This window comes from Eubalaena glacialis, chromosome 3 (genome assembly GCF_028564815.1).
Source record: "Eubalaena glacialis isolate mEubGla1 chromosome 3, mEubGla1.1.hap2.+ XY, whole genome shotgun sequence".
Taxonomy (NCBI): Eukaryota; Metazoa; Chordata; class Mammalia; order Artiodactyla; family Balaenidae; genus Eubalaena; species Eubalaena glacialis.
The window spans coordinates 134972657-134978656 of NC_083718.1; the positions used below are offsets into that span (position 1 = coordinate 134972657).

General features: G+C 38.0%; 1 pseudogene; it reads left to right on the forward strand.

Moving 5' to 3' along the window:
* The window catches only part of LOC133087165 (shugoshin 1-like), a 44309-nt pseudogene extending 39183 nt beyond the window's left edge, over window positions 1–5126 (forward strand).
* The last annotated feature ends 874 nt before the right edge of the window (window positions 5127–6000 follow it).

Below are 6000 nucleotides of genomic sequence, written 5' to 3' on the forward strand. Positions count from 1 at the left end.
ACACTTGAAGTAGGGAAGAAATTTTTTTTCATGTCCTGCGTTACACCAACTCAGAATAACACCAGAATAAATATTCAATGTGATGTCAGTGCTAAGAATATGTGGTCGGAGGTACATCTCCATTCTAATGACTCTGTAAGATGCCTACTCGTGGTAAGAACTGCAATGGTGAATGCATTAGATGCAGAAAACCTAATCAGTTAATATTCAAGAAGTCTAATTATTTGCACTTTTAAATTATTTTAGTTACACCATTTGTGTCACATTAATTCTTCAAATTCAGCTGACACATTTTAGCTTTGTATCCATTACTCACCTTTTTAGTACAGCAAAGGTCTTTATAACATCTAGGCACTATCTCAGTAAGGTTCATTTCTTGCCTTTCCTTCCATTACCAAATAATTTCGTAATGCAAACAGCCATCTATAAAATATTTTGCCACTACACAAACCTATATTTATCTCTTTTAGAATAATAATAGCATAAAAGCCTGTAATTCTTTTCTTGGGGAATTAAATCAAATGCTCTCTTAGACTGTTTTTCCCATCTTTTCCTCTGCTAGCTCTGTATTCCACAGTACCACCTCCTTCTCTTTCTCCCTGTGAAAATCTCATAATGATAGTACTTACACTATCAGTATTTTTCTTTTCAGGTCACCTACCTCTTTTGTATAACTGAAACCTACAGAGTCTCACTTGTTCTCATACTGTTTTACCTCTTGAAGAGCACAAAATTTAATTCTCTCCATCTGAACATACACACACACACACACACACCACACACACACTTACACATATATCCTGCCATTCCCTTGCTCTTAACAAATTTGTTATGCTACCACCTTGGGCCTGGTATCACCATCACCTGAGGTTAAACATGCTCTCAAACTTACTGAACTTCATGTAGAGCAAAAGTGCCCTGGCACAACTGAAGAAACTGCATCTTTAAGAAGCCAGGAAATGAAGTCTTTAAACAATGTTAAGCATCTACGCTAGTGTTAAAATATTTAAATAAATCATGTCAATGCTAATATAAATTTCACTACTTCATCTCTGGTAACTACTATTGCTTTCATGTTTATTAAAGTGAAATAATATTTTTCTACAGAGATTTTAAGTAATTTATCAAGCAGTGAACAGTATAGTGAAAGTGAGTATATGCAGGAAATCCTTTGGGTTATTAAATTTATTTAATAATTTTTCCATGCGTCATTGAATAACAAATGATAATTTTTCTGTTATGGTTAATAATTTACATAGCATATATGATACCTCTCCAGAGGTTTATATATCAAATCACAATTTCAAAGTAGATATGACAGCTATTGACTCAAAATTGCTTTATTGAAAACTTCCTTAATGTACTTTTATATGACAGATTCTAATAGTTTATTAAATGTTCCTGTCATGAATTAATTATGCCAGGAAGATAAGCAGCAGTATCTTCTGTACCAATATTAAATGGTCACAAAAGTAATATGGTGCACTATTGCCAAATATGTCGATCACTTTGAAAAGTTGTTTCAAAATATTGTTTTTTTTATTCATTAGGAAATAATTCAATGATCTACAGATTTCTGTCATCTAACAAGCATGAATTTTTGCCTATGAAGGAGAAGGCATAGTATGGAGAAAATGGTACAGGAGCCAAATCTGGGTTTAAATCATCCCCTTGTAGCTATGTGCCATGGACGTATCACTTCTGCCCTTGAACCTAAATTTTCTAATCTTTCAAATGGTGAGAATAATGCTTCTTAAAGGATTATTTTGAACTAAGGCACCTGACTCATGGTAGGTCTTTAGGAGCTGGTAGCTGTTACTATAATTATACACTATGGTAAGAGAAGCCAGATGACAAGGGGCGGTTCCTGACCACAAAAGCTCAAGAATTTTAAGCATATCACTTAATTCCAAGATAGGAAATAAACATATTTAACTATTTAAATGGCATACCTTAAAAACATACTATGCCATCACGACATATAACCCCCCACACACACACACACATTACTATAGAAAACCTCATTTGTACCAAAAAGTTTATGTTGCACTCTTCTAAAATGTACCATTTTGTCTTATTATTTGCTATGTACTAGAATTATAAATTAGCAATTATTACTACTTGTATTTTACAGCATTAAAAGAGGCTGGTTTGTATTACCAGGATCACATGTTAATTCTGGAAGTACCTATGGTTTTCTTAATCCTCTTTCACTACCTCAGGATAATTCACTAGAGTATTTTCTATAAAAACATGGATATTTCTAATGATTCAAACCCTATTCACAGAACCTGGCTAAAAACTTCATAAAGGAAAAATGTTACTGTTTTGTGGCCATCATTTTTCAAACATTGTTGATTTATAGTACCACTTTAAAATTTGAGTTTTCATTGACAATTCATGAATCAGTATTTTAACATATATACAAAACCTACCATCTAGGCATCTCCTTTCTGATTTTGTGGTTCCTCAGAGTAGAATTTAATAGCTACACTATATGGTCAAATTGCTATTTTCATCTTAAAATTCCGATTTTTAATCCTGAGACCTTAAAAACCCTCCACTGAATACTGATGTAGTAAACAGCTTCAAAGTAAAAATGTCAAGGTTCTCAGAAGATCCTAGAATCATCTTCAATATGTCCTTCCTTGAAGATATGAATTACTTAATGGTCATTTGGCTTGGCACAAACTAAAGGTCTGTTCTGTGTCACAGATGTGAATTAACGTTTCCCCCAAAGCCATCTTGCCAATTCACGTGACTGACTAGACCCAGCCAAAAAAAGAATATGGATGATACTCTACAAAGCAGCCATTCTTACTGGAGAGACCAAAATACTCCAAGTAATGTCTTTTATTGGTTATGTGGTTGTTATAATTATTATACTCAATGAATAGCATATATTCTCTAAATGAAGAATTTTCCAAAAATTATGAAATAATTTATGTGAAGGAAAAAGAATGGAATATGGATCCAGAAATAACTCAGATGGTAATTTATCAATAGTTGGTTACTCTTTGTGCACTCTGTTAATTTGGATATGAAATGAAATTATAATATCATGGAATGAGGGATCCATCCTTATACTGGGGCAACAGTCATCAGAAGATAAAATTATAGTAAAAATAGGTGTAATTTTGATACATCAATGAAAACATAACTTATCTTCAAATTTTCAACTGTTTTATTTATTTTTTAACTATTTTTAAAAGGTGGACATTTTAAGTCATGATTAAAGAAACTAGGTTTTTATATCAAGTATTACCATGTACTATGAACTGCAAATGAGAGAGATCTAAGAAATACTCCTGGGAATTAACACCATGTGGATAATACAGTCATTTAATGATTTCATAATTGATAAAAATTCATAGTGATATTAATCTATATCTTTGCAATTTTTTAAAATCAAAAGCACACAAAAATACAGATGCACAAAAGCACTTTAAGCTATGTTCTATATTTTATAGAGGAAGCAGAAAAATTAAAAGCTTACAAACAAAAGTGGAATGAGATTTTAATTAAGAAAATTTTAATGCCAGCCTAAAGCAGCACTAAAATTCGGAATAAAACATGGCTACTGTAACTGAAGCAGGTTTATTTCTTTAAGAAGTGGTTTCTAATTCTGAAGCTGCATATGTGCAGGCACACGTGATGGGGAATGTAAGGGTTGCCATGGTAAGTACACATCTTTTCTTGGGCAGTCAAGTATTTTTAAAACTGTATAAAGAACTCTCACTTCATAATATGTCATGGAAATTGACTCTGCTTTCCTTACCAACACATATTAGTATGATGCAATGCAGCACAGGACAGAAATAGCCCACATTTCTAAAAACTTCAGCCCATTAAGATCGCTTATAAAACATGGAGTGAAAAATGAAATAAGAGATCTCCAAGTCAGGGAACTAATTAAATGGTGGGTCTAGAACAAGTTCTACCTCCATTAAATTAATAAATAATCACACCCCAGGACATTCCACATGCCTGATACACTCCCCGGGAGTTCAAAACGCAAAGAGCGCTAAACACCACCCTCAATATACTTTAATCATATGACTTACTTTTAAGGAAAATTAAAATCATTCCTACATCCCTACTTTCTCATTCTTTCCCGGTGCGATCAATGGTTTCCAAGAAGCAGGGATGTGACTCTGCTCTACTGTCTTTTGCACAAAATCTCGTGGTGTTTCTCTTAGAGTCTGTGAAGTCAGTTCAAGACGCCTGGATGGAGGCGTGACACTTGGACTGGGGAGGTGGCAGAATCTGTTGAGAAACGCAGCAGGTTCTGAGGCGCTAGAGAACCCACGTGTGCAGGGGCTGGAGAACTTTTCCGCCACGTCTCCCGGAAGGAATGCCTCACTTTTAAATAGGGGGCTAGCTGGGGCGAGGGGCGGGGGTGGGTGGAAGGTGGGCAGTAAAAGAGGAGAGGTGGGCGGCAGAGAAGAAGGTTCAAACCCTTCACAGGTATCTGTGCTTCTCCACATTCTATTCTCGCCCCCTTCAACTTTATTATTTTTCCCTCTTAAAGGAGGACTTAAGCAACAGGGATGCTGAACATCTCATAGGCTCAGCCTGGAACAAAGAAAATCGAGTTCCTAATACTGTATCTCTCCTGTTGGAGATCACGTGTCCTGCTTTCACTGGAATGCACTCTTCTCGCCCACGCTATAAAATCTCTACTGTGCTTAGAAATTTTACCTAGGTTAAAATATGCTCACATACAAATTGCTTTTCATCTACCAAGAGAACCACATTTCAATGTAAACAGGTACACGTCTTTACGTGGTGACCCAGTTACCACTGCAGGTAAATTCGAAAGTGCATTGGGAAAGTAATGGAAAAGAGCAGGTGGAGGACCTTTTATGTCTCACTGAGCGTACCCCCCCACCCCCCCATACGCACACCTTTTCTAATTTCTTTTGCAGGAGAACTTCGAAAGGAACGTGGGAGTCGTGGGAGTCTCAGATGGTTCCTTCCTGAAGCCGATTCCCGGGACTTGTGAAAGTGACCCTTCCCTTCTCTGCCTGACGCTGCGCCCTCTCGCCCAGCCCGCTCGCTTTGTGACTTGGTGGGGAGGAGACAGTGAGGGAGAGGGCGGAGGCGGGTCCTTTATGCAGCCCTGATGGGCAAGAAGTAGTATAATGAAGCAATTTTGCAGCCATCTCCGTTATTATTAAGTCACACTCTTTTTAAAGGCATTCTGTACAAGCCGCATTCCCTCACCCCCATTCTTGACTCTGCAAACTGTAAGGCAGGACACCCTGTGGCAGCCAATTTAGTTGTCCGTGAGCTAAGGTGCTATGGTTATCGTAATGTTAATGTGCTGCCCTCCCTCTTTCCACGTAGGATCTGAAACTAGTCCTGCATCCTTAATGACTCTAAGAGGAGGATGCAAGATGCTGAAGGGGGCTCAGCCCTGGGATTGGGAATAGTGCTGGCTCACCAGCTTCGCCGTGCAACACAAAGAAGATGTGTGGGCAGGAGTTGTCTAGCTTAGGGGGAAGGAGACATCGCTTTCCCTGACTCCCAGGGAGAAAGCTTTCGCTCCATCGCTCCCCCAGTTCTTTCGGTCTTCCAGTCTTTCATACTCCTTCTTCCCCTTCATCCCCTCCCCAAAACCCCACCCGTTCCCTTCAATCCCCAAAGGCATAAAGATTTTCTAATTGTATTTTTCAAACAAATAGACATCAAACAGGAATACTACAGCTTCTAAGATAAAGGGACAAACGCGACCTGCCACAAGTGTGTGTGTGTGTGTGTGTGTGTGTGTGTGAGAGAGAGAGAGAGAGAGAATATCAAACGAGCGCTTCATCCTTCAGACACCTCCAGGAAAAAACTGACTGGAGATACCCAAGATAATAAAGAACTAAGATCAATCTCAGCTCAACCAACGGTCCCAGCACCAGCACCCCAATCTAGCTCTTTACCTTTCCTTTTTGCAGTATGTAACCCTTTAAGCTCACCCTCCAGCCCAGGCCACTCGGCGCTCCCCTGCAC